Source organism: Artemia franciscana, chromosome 10, assembly GCF_032884065.1.
Source record: "Artemia franciscana chromosome 10, ASM3288406v1, whole genome shotgun sequence".
Lineage (NCBI taxonomy): Eukaryota > Metazoa > Arthropoda > Branchiopoda > Anostraca > Artemiidae > Artemia > Artemia franciscana.
Genome location: NC_088872.1, coordinates 35,757,439 through 35,778,949, shown reverse-complemented (window position 1 = coordinate 35,778,949; position 21,511 = coordinate 35,757,439). Strand labels below are relative to the sequence as shown.

The window sequence follows — 21,511 nt, the reverse complement described above, 5'->3', positions numbered from 1 at the left end:
TTTTCCTCCATCTCAACTCAAAAGGGATCCTGAAAAAGAGAAAAAATCAATTATTACTAGTAAGCTACAGTACAGTTGTTTTTTCTTTAAATAATTTATAAATTACTTACTTGAATTTGAAGTTTGTTCCTCCATCTCGACTCAAAAGGGAACCTGAAAAAGAGAAAAATCAATTATTACTAGTAAGCTACAGTACAGTTGTTTTTTCTTTAAATAATTTATAAATTACTTACTTGAATTTGAAGTTTGTTCCTCCATCTCGACTCAAAAAGGATCCTGAAAAAAAAAAAAAAAAATCAATTATTACTAGTAAGCTACAGTACAGTTGTTTTTTCTTTAAATAATTTATAAATTACTTACTTGAATTTGAAGTTTGTTCCTCCATCTCGACTCAAAAAGGATCCTGAAAAAAAAAAAAAAAATCAATTATTACTAGTAAGCTACAGTACAGTTGTTTTTTCTTTAAATAATTTATAAATTACTTACTTGAATTTGAAGTTTGTTCCTCCATCTAGACTCAAAAGGGAACCTGAAAAAGAGAAAAATCAATTATTACTAGTAAGCTACAGTACAGTTGTTTTTTCTTTAAATAATTTATAAATTACTTACTTGAATTTGAAGTTTGTTCCTCCATCTCGACTCAAAAGGGAACCTGAAAAAGAGAAAAAATCAATTATTACTAGTAAGCTACAGTACAGTTGTTTTTTCGTTAAATAATTTGTAAATTACTTACTTGAATTTGAAGTTTGTTCCTCCATTTTGACTCAAAAGGGAACCTGAAAAAGAAAAAAATCAATTATTACTAGTAAGCTACGGCGCAGTTGTTTTTTTGTTAAATAATTTGTAAAAACAAAAGACATCCGAAGGATTTTGGAACTACTCTTTGGGTAAGTTTTTTTATCAGTATTGCAGACATTAATTGCGTGGTTGTATGAGATGATAGTATGAAGTTTGAATGTACTTTCAAGTGCTACAAATTTAGTAAGTTGTTTAAGGATAGTTATTTTAGTGTTATGTTGGAGATGATTGGAGTTGATCTGATTGTTTTGGAACGTGTTATTTTGTGCTCTTTTCTTGCTGGTCATTTGTTGTTGTTTTTTCATTTTAGAGCTTTTTTGCTTTTTTTGTGTAGAGAGATAAGGGGATTTTTTTATTTGGGAGGGGGAGCTTTTGCTCTGAGGATATATTTCAGGCTTAGGTAATGCAAGTACTAAATACAAAACAGAGGCTTCGTATAGAGGAATCAATTAAAAAATCAATGAAAGAGAAAAATCAATTATTACTAGTAAGCTACAGTACAGTTGTTTTTTCGTTAATTAATTTGTAAATTACTTACTTGAATTTGAAGTTTGTTCCTCCATCTCGACTCAAAAGGGAACCTGAAAAAGAGAAAAATCAATTATTACTAGTAAGCTACAGTACAGTTGTTTTTTCTTTAAATAATTTATAAATTACTTACTTGAATTTGAAGTTTGTTCCTCCATCTCGACTCAAAAGAGAACCTGAAAAAGAGAAAAATCAATTATTACTAGTAAGCTACAGTACAGTTGTTTTTTCGTTAAATAATTTGTAAATTACTTACTTGAATTTGATGTTTGTTCCTCCATCTCGACTCAAAAGGGAACCTGAAAAAGAGAAAAATCAATTATTACTAGTAAGCTACAGTACAGTTGTTTTTTCGTTCAGTAATTTGTAAATTACTTACTTGAATTTGAAGTTTGTTTGAAGTTTGTTTTGAAGTTTGTTTTTTCATTTAGAGCTTTTTTGCTTTTTTTGTGTAGAGAGATAAGGGGATTTTTTTATTTGGGAGGGGGAGCTTTTGCTCTGAGGATATATTTCAGGCTTAGGTAATGCAAGTACTAAATACAAAACAGAGGCTTCGTATAGAGGAATCAATTAAAAAATCAATGAAAGAGAAAAATCAATTATTACTAGTAAGCTACAGTACAGTTGTTTTTTCGTTAATTAATTTGTAAATTACTTACTTGAATTTGAAGTTTGATCCTCCATCTCGACTCAAAAGGGATCCTGAAAAAGAGAAAAATCAATTATTACTAGTAAGCTACAGTACAGTTGTTTTTTCGTTAAATAATTTGTAAATTACTTACTTGAATTTGAAGTTTGTTCCTCCATCTCGACTCAAAAGGGATCCTGAAAAAGAGAAAAATCAATTATTACTAGTAAGCTACAGTACAGTTGTTTTTTCGTTAATTAATTTGTAAATTACTTACTTGAATTTGAAGTTTGTTCCTCCATCTTGACTCAAAAAGGATCCTGAAAAAGAGAAAAATCAATTATTACTAGTAAGCTACAGTACAGTTGTTTTTTCTTTAAATAATTTGTAAATTACTTACTTGAATTTGAAGTTTGTTCCTCCATCTCGACTCAAAAGGGAACCTGAAAAAGAGAAAAATCAATTATTACTAGTAAGCTACAGTACAGTTGTTTTTTCGTTCAATAATTTGTAAATTACTTACTTGAATTTGAAGTTTGTTCCTCCATCTCGACTCAAAAGGGAACCTGAAAAAGAGAAAAATCAATTATTACTAGTAAGCTACAGTAGAGTTGTTTTTTCGTTAAATAATTTGTAAATTACTTACTTGAATTTGAAGTTTGTTCCTCCATCTCGACTCAAAAGGGAACCTGAAAAAGAGAAAAATCAATTATTACTAGTAAGCTACAGTACAGTTGTTTTTTCGTTAATTAATTTGTAAATAACTTACTTGAATTTGAAGTTTGTTCCTTCATCTCGACCTAAAAGGGAACCTGAAAAAGAGAAAAATCAATTATTACTAGTAAGCTACAGTACATTTGTTTTTTCTTTAAATAATTTATAAATTACTTACTTGGATTTGAAGTTTGTTCCTCCATCTCGACTCAAAAGAGAACCTGAAAAAGAGAAAAATAAATTATTACTAGTAAGCTACAGTACAGTTGTTTTTTCGTTAAATAATTTGTAAATTACTTACTTGAATTTGATGTTTGTTCCTCCATCTCGACTCAAAAGGGAACCTGAAAAAGAGAAAAATCAATTATTACTAGTAAGCTACAGTACAGTTGTTTTTTCGTTCAGTAATTTGTAAATTACTTACTTGAATTTGAAGTTTGTTCCTCCATCTCGACTCAAAAAGGAACCTGAAAAAGAGAAAAATCAATTATTACTAGTAAGCTACAGTACAGTTGTTTTTTCGTTAATTAATTTGTAAATTACTTACTTGAATTTGAAGTTTGTTCCTCCATCTCGACTCAAAAGGGAACCTGAAAAAGAGAAAAATCAATTATTACTAGTAAGCTACAGCCCAGTTGTTTTTTCTTTAAATAATTTTTAAATTACTTACTTGAATTGGAAGTTTGTTCCTCCATTTCGACTCAAAAGGGAACCTGAAAAAGAGAAAAATCAGTTATTGCTAGTAAGCTACAGTACAGTTGTTTTTTCGTTAAATAATTTTTAAATTACTTACTTGAATTTGAAGTTTGTTCCTCCATCCCGACTCAAAAGGGAACCTGAAAAAGAGAAAAATCAATTATTACTAGTAAGCTACAGTACAGTTGTTTTTTCGTTCAATAATTTTTAAATTACTTACTTGAATTTGAAGTTTGTTCCTCCATCCCGACTCAAAAGGGAACCTGAAAAAAGAAAAATTAATTATTGCTAATAAGCTACTGCACACTTGTTTTTTTTTTTAAATAATTTGTAAATTACTTACTTGAATTTGAAGTTTGTTCCTCCATCTCGACTCAAAAGGGAACCTGAAAAAGAGAAAAATCAATTATTACTAGTAAGCTACAGTACAGTTGTTTTTTCTTTAAATAATTTTTAAATTACTTACTTGAATTTGAAGTTTGTTCCTCCATCTCGACTCAAAAGGGAACCTGAAAAAGAGAAAAATCAGTTATTGCTAGTAAGCTACAGTACAGTTGTTTTTTCGTTAAATAATTTTTAAATTACTTACTTGAATTTGAAGTTTGTTCCTCCATCTCGACTCAAAAGGGAACCTGAAAAAGAGAAAAATCAATTATTACTAGTAAGCTACAGTACAGTTGTTTTTTCTTTAAATAATTTATAAATTACTTACTTGAATTTGAAGTTTGTTCCTCCATCTCGACTCAAAAGGGAACCTGAAAAAGAGAAAAATCAATTATTACTAGTAAGCTACAGTACAGTTGTTTTTTCGTTAAATAATTTGTAAATTACTTACTTGAATTTGAAGTTTGTTCCTCCATCTCGACTCAAAAGGGAACCTGAAAAAGAGAAAAATCAATTATTAGTAGTAAGCTACAGTACAGTTGTTTTTTCGTTAAATAATTTGTAAATTACTTACTTGAATTTGAAGTTTGTTCCTCCATCTCGACTCAAAAGGGAACCTGAAAAAGAGAAAAATCAATTATTACTAGTAAGCTACAGTACAGTTGTTTTTTCTTTAAATAATTTGTAAATTACTTACTTGAATTTGAAGTTTGTTCCTCCATCTCGACTCAAAAGGGAACCTGAAAAAGAGAAAAATCAATTATTACTAGTAAGCTACAGTACAGTTGTTTTTTCTTTAAATAATTTGTAAATTACTTACTTGAATTTGAAGTTTGTTCCTCCATCTCGACTCAAAAGGGAACCTGAAAAAGAGAAAAATCAATTATTACTAGTAAGCTACAGTACAGTTGTTTTTTCGTTCAATAATTTGTAAATTACTTACTTGAATTTGAAGTTTGTTCCTCCATCTCGACTCAAAAGGGAACCTGAAAAAGAGAAAAATCAATTATTACTAGTAAGCTACAGTACAGTTGTTTTTTCGTTAAATAATTTGTAAATTACTTACTTGAATTTGAAGTTTGTTCCTCCATCTCGACTCAAAAGGGAACCTGAAAAAGAGAAAAATCAATTATTACTAGTAAGCTACAGTACAGTTGTTTTTTCGTTAAATAATTTGTAAATTACTTACTTGAATTTGAAGTTTGTTCCTCCATCTCGACTCAAAAGGGAACCTGAAAAAGAGAAAAATCAATTATTACTAGTAAGCTACAGTACAGTTGTTTTTTCTTTAAATAATTTATAAATTACTTACTTGAATTTGAAGTTTGTTCCTCCATCTCGACTCAAAAGGGAACCTGAAAAAGAGAAAAATCAATTATTACTAGTAAGCTACAGTACAGTTGTTTTTTCGTTAAATAATTTGTAAATTACTTACTTGAATTTGAAGTTTGTTCCTCCATCTCGACTCAAAAGGGAACCTGAAAAAGAGAAAAATCAATTATTACTAGTAAGCTACAGTACAGTTGTTTTTTCGTTCAAATAATTTGTAAATTACTTACTTGAATTTGAAGTTTGTTCCTCCATCTCGACTCAAAAGGGAACCTGAAAAAGCGAAAAATCAATTATTACTAGTAAGCTACAGTACAGTTGTTTTTTCGTTAATTAATTTGTAAATTACTTACTTGAATTTGCAGTTTGTTCCTCCATCTTGACTCAAAAGGGAACCTATAAAAGAGAAAAATCAATTATTACTAGTAAGCTATAGTACAGTTGTTTTTCTTTAAATAATTTTTAAATTACTTACTTGAATTTGAAGTTTGTTCCTCCATTTCGACTCAAAAGGGAACCTGAAAAAGAGAAAAATCAATTATTACTAGTAAGCTACAGTACAGTTGTTTTTTCGTTAAATAATTTTTAAATTACTTACTTGAATTTGAAGTTTGTTCCTCCATCTCGACTCAAAAGGGAACCTGAAAAAGAGAAAAATCAATTATTACTAGTAAGCTACAGTACAGTTGTTTTTTCGTTCAATAATTTTTAAATTACTTACTTGAATTTGAAGTTTGTTCCTCCATCCCGACTCAAAAGGGAACCTGAAAAAGAGAAAAATCAATTATTCGTAGAAAACTACAGCGCAGTTGTTTTTTCGTCAAATAATTTGTAAATTACTACTTGAATTTGAAGTTTGTTCCTCCATCTCGACTCAAAAGGGAACCTGAAAAAGAGAAAAATCAATTATTACTAGTAAGCTACAGTACAGTTGTTTTTTCGTTCAAATAATTTGTAAATTACTTACTTGAATTTGAAGTTTGTTCCTCCATCTCGACTCAAAAGGGAACCTGAAAAAGAGAAAAATCAATTATTACTAGTAAGCTACAGTACAGTTGTTTTTTCGTTAAATAATTTGTAAATTACTTACTTGAATTTGAAGTTTGTTCCTCCATCTCGACTCAAAAGGGAACCTGAAAAAGAGAAAAATCAATTATTACTAGTAAGCTACAGTACAGTTGTTTTTTCTTTAAATAATTTATAAATTACTTACTTGAATTTGAAGTTTGTTCCTCCATCTCGACTCAAAAGGGAACCTGAAAAAGAGAAAAATCAATTATTACTAGTAAGCTACAGTACAGTTGTTTTTTCGTTAATTAATTTGTAAATTACTTACTTGAATTTGAAGTTTGTTCCTCCATCTCGACTCAAAAGGGAACCTGAAAAAGAGAAAAATCAATTATTACTAGTAAGCTACAGTACAGTTGTTTTTTCGTTAATAATTTGTAAATTACTTACTTGAATTTGAAGTTTGTTCCTCCATCTCGACTCAAAAGGGAACCTGAAAAAGAGAAAAATCAATTATTACTAGTAAGCTACAGTACAGTTGTTTTTTCGTTAAATAATTTGTAAATTACTTACTTGAATTGGAAGTTTGTTCCTCCATTTCGACTCAAAAGGGAACCTGAAAAAGAGAAAAATCAATTATTACTAGTAAGCTACAGTACAGTTGTTTTTTCGTTAAATAATTTGTAAATTACTTACTTGAATTTGAAGTTTGTTCCTCCATCTCGACTCAAAAGGGATCCTGAAAAAGAGAAAAATCAATTATTACTAGTAAGCTACAGTACAGTTGTTTTTTCGTTAATTAATTTGTAAATTACTTACTTGAATTTGAAGTTTGTTCCTCCATCTCGACTCAAAAAGGATCCTGAAAAAGAGAAAAATCAATTATTACTAGTAAGCTACAGTACAGGTTTTTTTTCTTTAAATAATTTGTAAATTACTTACTTGAATTTGAAGTTTGTTCCTCCATCTCGACTCAAAAGGGAACCTGAAAAAGAGAAAAATCAATTATTACTAGTAAGCTACAGTACAGTTGTTTTTTCTTTAAATAATTTATAAATTACTTACTTGAATTTGAAGTTTGTTCCTCCATCTCGACTCAAAAGGGAACCTGAAAAAGAGAAAAATCAATTATTACTAGTAAGCTACAGTACAGTTGTTTTTTCGTTAAATAATTTGTAAATTACTTACTTGAATTTGAAGTTTGTTCCTCCATCTCGACTCAAAAGGGAACCTGAAAAAGAGAAAAATCAATTATTAGTAGTAAGCTACAGTACAGTTGTTTTTTCGTTAATTAATTTGTAAATTACTTACTTGAATTTGAAGTTTGTTCCTCCATCTCGACTCAAAAGGGATCCTGAAAAAGAGAAAAATCAATTATTACTAGTAAGCTACAGTACAGTTGTTTTTTCGTTAATTAATTTGTAAATTACTTACTTGAATTTGAAGTTTGTTCCTCCATCTTGACTCAAAAAGGATCCTGAAAAAGAGAAAAATCAATTATTACTAGTAAGCTACAGTACAGTTGTTTTTTCTTTAAATAATTTGTAAATTACTTACTTGAATTTGAAGTTTGTTCCTCCATCTCGACTCAAAAGGGAACCTGAAAAAGAGAAAAATCAATTATTACTAGTAAGCTACAGTACAGTTGTTTTTTCGTTCAATAATTTGTAAATTACTTACTTGAATTTGAAGTTTGTTCCTCCATCTCGACTCAAAAGGGAACCTGAAAAAGAGAAAAATCAATTATTACTAGTAAGCTACAGTACAGTTGTTTTTTCGTTAAATAATTTGTAAATTACTTACTTGAATTTGAAGTTTGTTCCTCCATCTCGACTCAAAAGGGAACCTGAAAAAGAGAAAAATCAATTATTACTAGTAAGCTACAGTACAGTTGTTTTTTCGTTAATTAATTTGTAAATAACTTACTTGAATTTGAAGTTTGTTCCTTCATCTCGACCTAAAAGGGAACCTGAAAAAGAGAAAAATCAATTATTACTAGTAAGCTACAGTACATTTGTTTTTTCTTTAAATAATTTATAAATTACTTACTTGGATTTGAAGTTTGTTCCTCCATCTCGACTCAAAAGAGAACCTGAAAAAGAGAAAAATCAATTATTACTAGTAAGCTACAGTACAGTTGTTTTTTCGTTAAATAATTTGTAAATTACTTACTTGAATTTGATGTTTGTTCCTCCATCTCGACTCAAAAGGGAACCTGAAAAAGAGAAAAATCAATTATTACTAGTAAGCTACAGTACAGTTGTTTTTTCGTTCAGTAATTTGTAAATTACTTACTTGAATTTGAAGTTTGTTCCTCCATCTCGACTCAAAAGGGAACCTGAAAAAGCGAAAAATCAATTATTACTAGTAAGCTACAGTACAGTTGTTTTTTCGTTAATTAATTTGTAAATTACTTACTTGAATTTGAAGTTTGTTCCTCCATCTCGACTCAAAAGGGATCCTGAAAAAGAGAAAAATCAATTATTACTAGTAAGCTACAGCCCAGTTGTTTTTTCTTTAAATAATTTTTAAATTACTTACTTGAATTGGAAGTTTGTTCCTCCATTTCGACTCAAAAGGGAACCTGAAAAAGAGAAAAATCAGTTATTGCTAGTAAGCTACAGTACAGTTGTTTTTTCGTTAAATAATTTTTAAATTACTTACTTGAATTTGAAGTTTGTTCCTCCATCCCGACTCAAAAGGGAACCTGAAAAAGAGAAAAATCAATTATTACTAGTAAGCTACAGTACAGTTGTTTTTTCGTTCAATAATTTTTAAATTACTTACTTGAATTTGAAGTTTGTTCCTCCATCCCGACTCAAAAGGGAACCTGAAAAAAAGAAAAATTAATTATTGCTAATAAGCTACTGCACACTTGTTTTTTTTTTTAAATAATTTGTAAATTACATACTTGAATTTGAAGTTTTTTCCTCCATCTCGACTCAAAAGGGAACCTGAAAAAGAGAAAAATCAATTATTACTAGTAAGCTACAGTACAGTTGTTTTTTCTTTAAATAATTTATAAATTACTTACTTGAATTTGAAGTTTGTTCCTCCATCTCGACTCAAAAGGGAACCTGAAAAAGAGAAAAATCAATTATTACTAGTAAGCTACAGTACAGTTGTTTTTTCGTTAAATAATTTGTAAATTACTTACTTGAATTTGAAGTTTGTTCCTCCATCTCGACTCAAAAGGGAACCTGAAAAAGAGAAAAATCAATTATTACTAGTAAGCTACAGTACAGTTGTTTTTTCTTTAAATAATTTATAAATTACTTACTTGAATTTGAAGTTTGTTCCTCCATCTCGACTCAAAAGGGAACCTGAAAAAGAGAAAAATCAATTATTAGTAGTAAGCTACAGTACAGTTGTTTTTTCGTTAATTAATTTGTAAATTACTTACTTGAATTTGAAGTTTGTTCCTTCATCTCGACTCAAAAGGGATCCTGAAAAAGAGAAAAATCAATTATTACTAGTAAGCTACAGTACAGTTGTTTTTTCGTTAATTAATTTGTAAATTCCTTACTTGAATTTGAAGTTTGTTCCTCCATCTCGACTCAAAAGGGAACCTGAAAAAGAGAAAAATCAATTATTACTAGTAAGCTACAGTACAGTTGTTTTTTCGTTAAATAATTTGTAAATTACTTACTTGAATTGGAAGTTTGTTCCTCCATTTCGACTCAAAAGGGAACCTGAAAAAGAGAAAAATCAATTATTACTAGTAAGCTACAGTACAGTTGTTTTTTCGTTAAATAATTTGTAAATTACTTACTTGAATTTGAAGTTTGTTCCTCCATCTCGACTCAAAAGGGATCCTGAAAAAGAGAAAAATCAATTATTACTAGTAAGCTACAGTACAGTTGTTTTTTCGTTAATTAATTTGTAAATTACTTACTTGAATTTGAAGTTTGTTCCTCCATCTCGACTCAAAAAGGATCCTGAAAAAGAGAAAAATCAATTATTACTAGTAAGCTACAGTACAGTTGTTTTTTCTTTAAATAATTTGTAAATTACTTACTTGAATTTGAAGTTTGTTCCTCCATCTCGACTCAAAAGGGAACCTGAAAAAGAGAAAAATCAATTATTACTAGTAAGCTACAGTACAGTTGTTTTTTTCGTTCAATAATTTGTAAATTACTTACTTGAATTTGAAGTTTGTTCCTCCATCTCGACTCAAAAGGGATCCTGAAAAAGAGAAAAATCAATTATTACTAGTAAGCTACAGTACAGTTGTTTTTTCGTTAATTAATTTGTAAATTACTTACTTGAATTTGAAGTTTGTTCCTCCATCTCGACTCAAAAAGGATCCTGAAAAAGAGAAAAATCAATTATTACTAGTAAGCTACAGTACAGTTGTTTTTTCTTTAAATAATTTGTAAATTACTTACTTGAATTTGAAGTTTGTTCCTCCATCTCGACTCAAAAGGGAACCTGAAAAAGAGAAAAATCAATTATTACTAGTAAGCTACAGTACAGTTGTTTTTTCGTTCAATAATTTGTAAATTACTTACTTGAATTTGAAGTTTGTTCCTCCATCTCGACTCAAAAGGGAACCTGAAAAAGAGAAAAATCAATTATTACTAGTAAGCTACAGTACAGTTGTTTTTTCGTTAAATAATTTGTAAATTACTTACTTGAATTTGAAGTTTGTTCCTCCATCTCGACTCAAAAGGGAACCTGAAAAAGAGAAAAATCAATTATTACTAGTAAGCTACAGTACAGTTGTTTTTTCGTTAATTAATTTGTAAATAACTTACTTGAATTTGAAGTTTGTTCCTCCATCTCGACTCAAAAGGGAACCTGAAAAAGAGAAAAATCAATTATTACTAGTAAGCTACAGTACATTTGTTTTTTCTTTAAATAATTTATAAATTACTTACTTGGATTTGAAGTTTGTTCCTCCATCTCGACTCAAAAGAGAACCTGAAAAAGAGAAAAATCAATTATTACTAGTAAGCTACAGTACAGTTGTTTTTTCGTTAAATAATTTGTAAATTACTTACTTGAATTTGAAGTTTGTTCCTCCATCTCGACTCAAAAAGGAACCTGAAAAAGAGAAAAATCAATTATTACTAGTAAGCTACAGTACAGTTGTTTTTTCTTTAAATAATTTATAAATTACTTACTTGAATTTGAAGTTTGTTCCTCCATCTCGACTCAAAAGAGAACCTGAAAAAGAGAAAAATCAATTATTACTAGTAAGCTACAGTACAGTTGTTTTTTCGTTAAATAATTTGTAAATTACTTACTTGAATTTGAAGTTTGTTCCTCCATCTCGACTCAAAAAGGAACCTGAAAAAGGAAAAAATCAATTATTACTAGTAAGCTACAGTACAGTTGTTTTTTCTTTAAATCATTTATAAATTACTTACTTGAATTTGAAGTTTGTCCCTCCATGGTGACTCAAATGGGAACCTGAAAAAGAAAAAAATTAATTATTACTAGTAAGCTACGGCGCAGTTGTTTTTTCTTTAATTAATTTATAAATTACTTACTTGAATTTGAAGTTTTTTCCTCCATCTCGACTCAAAAGAGAACCTGAAAAAGAGAAAAAATCAATTATTACTAGTAAGCTACAGTACAGTTGTTTTTTCGTTAATTAATTTGTAAATTACTTACTTGAATTTGAAGTTTGTTCCTCCATCTCGACTCAAAAGGGAACCTGAAAAAGAGAAAAATCAATTATTACTAGTAAGCTACAGTACATTTGTTTTTTCGCTAATTAATTTGTAAATTACTTACTTGAATTTGAAGTTTGTTCCTCCATCTCGACTCAAAAGGGAACCTGAAAAAGAGAAAAATCAATTATTACTAGTAAGCTACAGTACAGTTGTTTTTTCGTTAATTAATTTGTAAATTACTTACTTGAATTTGAAGTTTGTTCCTCCATCTCGACTCAAAAGGGAACCTGAAAAAGAGAAAAATCAATTATTACTAGTAAGCTACAGTACAGTTGTTTTTTCGTTAATTAATTTGTAAATTACTTACTTGAATTTGAAGTTTGTTCCTCCATCTCGACTCAAAAGGGAACCTGAAAAAGAGAAAAATCAATTATTACTAGTAAGCTACAGTACAGTTGTTTTTTCGTTAAATAATTTGTAAATTACTTACTTGAATTTGAAGTTTGTTCCTCCATCTCGACTCAAAAGGGAACCTGAAAAAGAGAAAAATCAATTATTACTAGTAAGCTACAGTACAGTTGTTTTTTCGTTAATTAATTTGTAAATTACTTACTTGAATTTGAAGTTTGTTCCACCATCTTGACTCAAAAGGGATCCTGAAAAAGAGAAAAATCAATTATTACTAGTAAGCTACAGTACAGTTGTTTTTTCGTTAATTAATTTGTAAATTACTTACTTGAATTTGAAGTTTGTTCCTCCATCTCGACTCAAAAGGGAACCTGAAAAAGAGAAAAATCAATTATTACTAGTAAGCTACAGTACAGTTGTTTTTTCGTTAATTAATTTGTAAATTACTTACTTGAATTTGAAGTTTGTTCCTCCATCTCGACTCAAAAGGGATCCTGAAAAAGAGAAAAATCAATTATTACTAGTAAGCTACAGTACAGTTGTTTTTTCGTTAAATAATTTGTAAATTACTTACTTGAATTTGAAGTTTGTTCCTCCATCTCGACTCAAAAGGGATCCTGAAAAAGAGAAAAATCAATTATTACTAGTAAGCTACAGTACAGTTGTTTTTTCGTTAATTAATTTGTAAATTACTTACTTGAATTTGAAGTTTGTTCCTCCATCTCGACTCAAAAAGGATCCTGAAAAAGAGAAAAATCAATTATTACTAGTAAGCTACAGTACAGTTGTTTTTTCTTTAAATAATTTGTAAATTACTTACTTGAATTTGAAGTTTGTTCCTCCATCTCGACTCAAAAGGGAACCTAAAAAAGAGAAAAATCAATTATTACTAGTAAGCTACAGTACAGTTGTTTTTTCGTTCAGTAATTTGTAAATTACTTACTTGAATTTGAAGTTTGTTCCTCCATCTCGACTCAAAAGGGAACCTGAAAAAGAGAAAAATCAATTATTACTAGTAAGCTACAGTACAGTTGTTTTTTCGTTAATTAATTTGTAAATTACTTACTTGAATTTGAAGTTTGTTCCTCCATCTCGACTCAAAAGGGATCCTGAAAAAGAGAAAAATCAATTATTACTAGTAAGCTACAGTACAGTTGTTTTTTCGTTAAATAATTTGTAAATTACTTACTTGAATTTGAAGTTTGTTCCTCCATCTCGACTCAAAAGGGAACCTGAAAAAGAGAAAAATCAATTATTACTAGTAAGCTACAGTACAGATGTTTTTTCTTTAAATAATTTGTAAATTACTTACTTGAATTTGAAGTTTGTTCCTCCATCTCGACTCAAAAGGGAACCTGAAAAAGAGAAAAATCAATTATTAGTAGTAAGCTACAGTACAGTTGTTTTTTCGTTAAATAATTTACAGATTACTACTCGTAATCCAAAAAAAAACAAAGTTTTTTTTCTTTAAATTATTTATAAATTACTTACATGAAATTGAAGTTTCCTCCTCCATCTTTACTTGAAAGGGAATCTGAAAAAGAGAAAAATCAATTATTAGTCGTAAGCTAAAGCCAGGTATTTTTTCTTTAAGTAATTTATGAATTTTTGCTTAAAATTGAAGTCTTTTTTCTATGTTGACTCAAAAGGAAACCTGAAAAAGAGGAATAACAAATTTCAGTCCTAAGCCAGAGCACAATTGTTTGTTCTATTAATGATTTATAAATCACTTACTTGAAACTGAATTTTCTTCCTTCATATTGGCTCAAAAGAAAACCAGCCAAAAAGGTATATAGAATATTTGTCATGCATTAAAGCATGACTAGTTTTTATATAATAAACAATTAATATCTTATTTTTAGCCTTTATTTTTACCGCTAGTAAATATGACGATATTGTTTCAATTGTATCTAACTATTACCTCTTTCTTCAGTGAACTTTGAACAACTAAGATGACCTACACACTCTATCTATATATATACCTTTCTTTGTTTATGACGTCACCTTCTTTTACGAATACAAAATGATAAATGTACATGACGTCATACATTTCTGTTGAAAGTGTTAATGTAATTACCTCGTGATACCTTCTTTTTTAATGTGACGTCACCCATATTTCTTACAAAAAATTATAATCTTGCGTGCTCAGAACTTCTCCATGTTGGCTCAACTGAGACTATTATAAAAAGAAATCTCAAATATTCGTCTTAAAGTAAAGCAAAATTGTTTTTTTCATAAATCAATAGTTTCCTTTTGAATTCATTTGAAATCGTTTTTTTCCTTCGGGACCCACAAAGCCTGGAAGTTGCAAAATCTTGATGCCAATAGATTATGGCACTGCAGTAAAAAAGGTAAATGGGAGAAAAGGCATTATAGTGGTTACTCAGGAAACTTTTTTTTTTTTTTTTTTTTTATCAAATTTGCTTTAGGCCACTTCATAGGTGGTTTTGGGAAGGGAGGTTTAGGGTCGGAGGAGTAATTTGCCCTTGGCATAGAAACTCTAGAGGTTCAAAATTCCAAAAGAGTAATCTAACGGTTATAAATATTCTATTATTTCAAAATTTTTGAGTTGGGTTTGATCTTTTGTTGTAACGTCTATTATTTGTCTCTCTGCATTGTCTAATTATATTAAATTTGGTTCATTTTAGATTTCTTACATTGTCAAATCCCATTTATTATATGGATTTTCTCCCTACATATTAGTTTTAATATTTCTCTTTAGATTTCATTTGAAAAGTTTTTTAAATAGACAAATAAAAGTCATCATTTTTCAAAAATAACAAAATGCATATAAAGTAATTTTACTTTTTTGTCCCCCCCCCCCCGTTGGTAATTGGACCAGATAAAGTCTTAGGCTATACTATAAGCAAAAGGTATGCTATTCTTTTCCAACTTGGCTTTATTTGGCATTAATAACCAACTGGTGACAGGAAACTAGGTCAGAAAGAATCTGTAGCCTAAACCATGCAATGGGAAATATGACTTTTTTTCTTTCTTATCAAGTACTTGGTGGGATGGATTAGGAACCTAATACTATGCCCTGAGTGGTCTTTTTAAGTATCTATCTAAATGGCGTGGGTCAAGTATCCTGTCTATACATAATATACACTACGAAGTCAATGAAATAAAGATATGGGCGCAAGTGGCTCCAGGTCGCGAAGTACATGTAACATAATAGATAAAAATGTTACAGGTTATTTAAAGCTGATTCATACAAGAAATTTCCATAAATATGTTTAGAGCGCCGAATTTTGGCTCCCTGACCAATTTCAGCTTCAAATAACAATTGTTTGACTACCATTTCAGAAGAAAAGAGCAATATCAAACTTTATTGATTAGGGTTTTCAAAGACAGTGTTTAATTTTCATCAAAGATAGTATTTAAGGATTTCTGAGGTTTTTATTATAAATATGAGCGTAATATTACAACCTAGACAGTCTCTGGTTTGTTTCTTCTTTTTCCCCCTTCTTCAGGATCAAGCCTTGACTATTTTAATTCCGTTTTTATGCAATAATTTTTTCTTTTTTCCCTTGGTTGATTCTACTTTTAAGTTTGTTGTTGTTCTCCATGGTTTTTTATATTTGGTTTTTCTTTTTTAGCAGTTTTTGCATTCTCGTTTTTTTTTTTCAATCTTCGTGCTGCATCAAAGATGGATTAGGAAAGGTCTTTGGCAAGGTATCAACACTTGTTTTACTGAGGGAAAGTTCATTTTATTGTTTTTATTGAATTCCTAAGTATGATGTCCTTAGGAATCTAAAAAGAGCAATAAAATGAACTTCCCGTCAGTAAAACTAGTTTTGATACCTTGCCAAGTGTCGAAAATCTTGTAAAAACTTGTTTTGAAAGCATCTATGATTTTGATGCCGCGTATTTCCTGTCTATGGTGCAGTTGATTAAAAATAAGATTCAGATTCGAGCGTGCGTTTTCTAAGTCGATTTTTTCAAAGTTTTTACCTACCTAGATCGTTTTTATCGTTTTGACTCAGACTCGAGGATGGATTTTCAAAGTCAAATTTTTTCAAAGTTCGTGACCTATCTAGATTGTTTTCTGCTTAAGAAACAGACCATTGTCTTATTAAACGAATAATAATCACTGGTGAAGCTCGTTTCCTTGGTAAAGAAATCATTAATGTAATTATCTGCCGCAATGTGTAGCATTTAATGCGAAGCAATTAAGAATCAAAGACTTACTTTCTAGCTATCAAACGGGAAAAGATAGTAAGGGGGATGGTGGGGCAAACGAATTTTACCAAGGCTATTGGGTATCTGGATTGTTGTTATACACACGAAAAATGTAGTATGTCAATTCTCAGTTAAAAAAAAGGAGGGTTAGTTTTCCAGAAAAAAATATAGATATATAGATAGGTGGTTTGTCCTGAATGCGACACAGAGCCCTAGAAGTATTCGTAAAATTTCCAAAAAAAAATACACTAGATTATTTTTGTTGATATTCTGGTAATGCTAAAGGTGTGTTTTGGGCCCGTTAAGTGTGGCTTTAAGTTCCACCTACGAAGCATCCACTGACGAAACATTTTTGAAAAACTGTTATATTAAGGGCTAGATGTATTTGCTGGGTTTCGATGGTAGAGACTATAAAAAAATCTTATTGTGAGATATAAAGGGGCGATGACACCCCCTCCCACGCTAACCTGTATGCGTAATTTTTAGATATAACAGCTGTGACGTGTTGAACATTGAATGAAGATACTTGTTTTAATTCTTTGCTAAATGAAATAGTTCGTTAAGAATAATTTCCTAATATTTATCTTTGCTTATTGTTACAAGTCGAGTTTCGAAGGCTGAAGAGAGATTATAAGTTGGCTCGTGTTGGGGTTGTCAAGTCGTAGGACCTTTTGCTGGCAATGCTGATGGATTAAGTTAAATCAGATCTGAAGATACTCAACAGTTGCCTGAACAGCAAATGCACGAAGATATGACTTTATTAAATGTATGTATCTTCGAATTTATAATCCTAGCTTTATTCAGTCTGTCAACAACAAGAACAACTGGTTAAACAGAGTATCAAAGAAGGAAGACAAATTAATGAACAAAAGTTTATTTCAATGTTTAAGATCTTTGTAATTACTAAGTTTATTTTAATAAACTTCTTTATTTTAGTAAACTTCTAATAGCATAGTTTTTGATGGCGATTGTCCTGATTTGACAAAAAAAGTAGAAAATAAAATATTACGCTCTTTTTTATTATTTTATATTATTTTGACGGTTCAATAACTAAAGTTTGCTTTAAAAATCAAGTTGATTTTAATGAACTTATAATTTGTAATTAACTGAATAAAAAATGATTAATGTGTAGGTGGCTGTAAGATCTGACGAAAAAAAGTTGAAAATAAAAATGGAACCTTAAGCTTAGAGCCGAATAACATGGGTAGCTTACAATAGTGGAAACTGGCGTGAGTGTGGACAAAAAATTACCGACGCCCTCCAACTTTAGACATTTCTTGTCATTTATTCAGCGTAACAATAAGGCAAAATCTCAATTGATATTGGGAAGCGAAGAAATATAGAAACAATGCATATTTTATTCTTGCCAATATTAATTGGTTATCACGGTACCTTAGCTTTTACCTCAGAGTAAGGTATTCGGTGATTTAAGATGGTAAGCGAAAAAAAGTAGGGTAGGTCAAACTATGCTAGCTCTGATGACTGTTGCCAGAATTGCCAAAAAGGAGCATTCTGCTCGATGTCTGTTTGCAGCAAATACGCCCAGGTTAGCTCTAGGTAATCATGGCAGGTTAAGCAGGGTAGGTCAAATTAAGGTAGCTCTAATGATTTTGCCAGAGTTGCCAAAAAGAAATTTATTTTAAAGGAAATTGATTTATCGAAATAATAAATTAAAAAATTTAGATAACTTAAAATTTAGATTTATTACCAAAAAATTAATTAAAGAAGAAGAAAATAATTTAATAAATTATATTAATTAACAGAATGTAAATATAACATTATAACTTAAAATATAAAGCCAATAGTTGTATTGATTGCCACTAAGAGGATTATACCCCCCCCCCCAAAAAAAAAAAACTAATTTCGTCGTCAGCTCGTTAGATTATTTTGTTTTTGTCAATTGCTTCTACGTTGTTATAGAATTATCTCGTTCAACTCTAAAAAAGCATAAGTCTAGTAGTTTACTCATGGAGTAGCAATTTTGCATTGGCTTATTCTTTTTTGGTCGTTTATGTCTTCCTTCTTTAATTTGGTATGGATTAGATTATTTTTTTTTTCATTCTTTTTATTTTCTAATAATCTTGACTATATTGCCGTAAATAGTAACATTAGCTAAATGTCGTTTAAAAATAAGAATTAACTAAAATATTGTAGCACAATTAGCTTATTTTCATTAGAAAATTAACAAAATTCCACGTAATGAGTATATTTGCCTGATAATAATTGGAGGTCAAATTTAGATATTTTTGTTTTGCCACGAAATGGTTTTGAAAGCCGAGTCACCGACGACGATGTCTGATGAAATCTGTCTCTGGATCGACTTCTATCATTCTGGCAAACAGTTTTGCTCTATCAATGAAATTGTTTATTTTTTCCTCCGAAATTCTTTCGAAATGTTTCGTCATAGCTTCAAGCATCTCAATTACGTCGATGATCTTGATACCCTATTCTTCAAATTTTTCTGTTGCTACCCTGATCTTGTACATATTTTTTTTTTTTTTAATAAAGATGAGGCAAACGATAAATTAGAAGCTTGGAGTCCTTTTCAGAAGGCCGGTAGCTTGTGCCTTCGACTTCGCATCGGTGTTCCCTATCCGTTTTGTTTCGTAAAGAGCTGAAACTATTGCTTAGTAATTACTGCTTGTATGGTTTCAGCCCTTACAGTTTACTGAGTCCGTGATAAGTTTTGGAGATTAAGGCTGTTTTCAATCTAAGAGTTTTCCTTCAAGGGTGGCAAAATGCTTTGTTGACGAAGAGATGAACACGTATATTTCGTCAAAGATATTGAAAAGAGCAAGTATCAAAAGGGCACATGGCGATCTAGAAGTTCAGATATATCCTGCTGGGCTTCGTTAAGTTGACCAGACATCGCACTTGCATAGTCATAAAAACGGGAAATCTATTATATCCAGTGGAATTGCTCTCCTTGACAGTATTCCTGTTATAGTTTTTTGCCATACCTTCCCAGTTTTGTCATTAGCCTAACTAACATCTAATGGTCTCTTTCTAGGTGTCCCTTCCGAGCTGGTATTGTGGATTATGCCTGCAAGCTTACCAGAATGTGAAGCATCATTTATATTTTGGAAGCCTATGGTCGATGACATTTAGATAACTAATAAATTAGGAAAGTCGGAATAATTTTGGATCAATCAAGTTTATGTCCTCGTCACCTTGTCTGACCTGACTGTGTGAAATAGGTTTCTCAAGGGGCTGAAAAACAAAAGACATCCGAAGGATTTTGGAACTACACTTGGGGTAAGTTTTTATATCAGTATTAAAGACATTAATCGCGTGGTTGTATGAGATGATAGTATGAAGTTTGAATGTACTTTCAAGTGCTACAAATTTAGTAAGTTGTTTAAGGATAGTTATTTTAGTGTTATGTTGGAGATGATTGGAGTTGATCTGATTGATTTGGAACGTGTTATTTTGTGCTCTTTTCTTGCTGGTCATTTGTTGTTGTTTTTTCATTTTAGAGCTTTTTTGCTTTTTTTTGTGTAGAGAGATAAGGGGATTTTTTTATTTGGGAGGGGGAGCTTTTGCTCTGAGGATATATTTCAGGCTTTAGGTAATGCAAGGAATCATAGTCAAACTAAGATTTTTAATATCTGGTCAGTATAGGGCCCTATGTTGCAAAGTACATATTTCATAATTGATTTCATAATTGATGGAAAAAGCTGAGTCGTACAAATTGTTTTAACATATATATTTAGAAGGCCCAAATTTGGGTGTTGCCCTATACTAGCTTCAAATACCCTCCCTTTCCGTTTCCAACTTTACCTTTACAAGTACCGTGCTTAGCTTCAAGTAAGTAGCTTCATAACTATTATTTCTTTGTGACAATAAACCAAAGATATTGTATATCTTCGGTTTGTGGTTATTAATAAATAAAACAAAAACCAGTTTTTGCCAACTGAAAGTAAGGAATAACATTAAAACTTAGAACAAATATAAATTATTACGTATATTTTTTACAGATCTCTTCTATCATTCATTTCAGTCATTTGAGAATTGCTCAACTGGTGACTTTCATTTTCATAAAAATAGTTTCGACCTCTTTGATCGTTTTGTTGCTATGCCTTGCAAAATTAGTTCCGCAAATATCGCTAATTTAAGTTACGTGGGATAATCTTACCACGGAAAAATTTCTCATGGGGGAGGAAATTTTCGATGGAGGGGGAGTTGAATTTTCCGACATTATTTAAAAAGATCAGCAATTAAATAAAAAAAACAAGTTTTTTCAACTGAAAGTAAGAAGCAACATTTAAACTTAAAACGAAAAAGGGAACCTGTAAAAGAGAAAGATCAGTTATTTGTTGGAAGCTACAGCCCAGTTGTTTTTTCTTTAAATAATTTGTAAATTACTTACTTGAATTTGAAGTTTGTTCCTCCATTTCGACTCAAAAGGGAACCTGAAAAAGAGAAAAATCAATTATTACTAGTAAGCTACAGTACAGTTGTTTTTTCTTTAAATAATTTTTAAATTACTTACTTGAATTTGAAGTTTGTTCCTCCATCCCGACTCAAAAGGGAACCTGAAAAAGAGAAAAATCAATTATTACTAGTAAGCTACAGTACAGTTGTTTTTTCGTTAAATAATTTTTAAATTACTTACTTGAATTTGAAGTTTGTTCCTCCATCCCGACTCAAAAGGGAACCTGAAAAAGAGAAAAATCAATTATTACTAGTAAGCTACAGTACAGTTATTTTTTCGTTAAATAATTTGTAAATTACTTACTTGAATTTGAATTTTTTTTCCTCCGTCTCGACTCAAAAGGGAACCTGAAAAAGAGAAAAATCAATTATTACTAGTAAGCTACAGTACAGTTGTTTTTTCGTTAATTAATCTGTAAATTACTTACTTGAATTTGAAGTTTGTTCCTCCATCTCGACTCAAAAGGGATCCTGAAAAAGAGAAAAATCAATTATTACTAGTAAGCTACAGTACAGTTGTTTTTTCGTTAAATAATTTGTAAATTACTTACTTGAATTTGAAGTTTGTTCCTCCATCTCGACTCAAAAGGGATCCTGAAAAAGAGAAAAATCAATTATTACTAGTAAGCTACAGTACAGTTGTTTTTTCGTTAAATAATTTTTAAATTACTTACTTGAATTTGAAGTTTGTTCCTCCATCCCGACTCAAAAGGGAACCTGAAAAAGAGAAAAATCAATTATTACTAGTAAGCTACAGTACAGTTGTTTTTTTGTTAAATAA

At 30.0% G+C, this 21,511-nt stretch overlaps 2 long non-coding RNA genes across 4 annotated transcripts in view; both read left to right on the top strand.

Moving 5' to 3' along the window:
* LOC136032139 (uncharacterized) overlaps positions 1-21,511 on the top strand; it is a 171,088-nt gene that overhangs the window by 49,805 nt on the left and 99,772 nt on the right. The gene's annotated exons all lie outside the window — the stretch shown is intronic.
* LOC136032140 (uncharacterized) lies at positions 846-20,986 on the top strand. Its single transcript, XR_010618664.1, has 3 exons — positions 846-887; positions 16,900-17,062; positions 19,307-20,986. It is a non-coding gene; the product is annotated as an uncharacterized LOC136032140 (long non-coding RNA).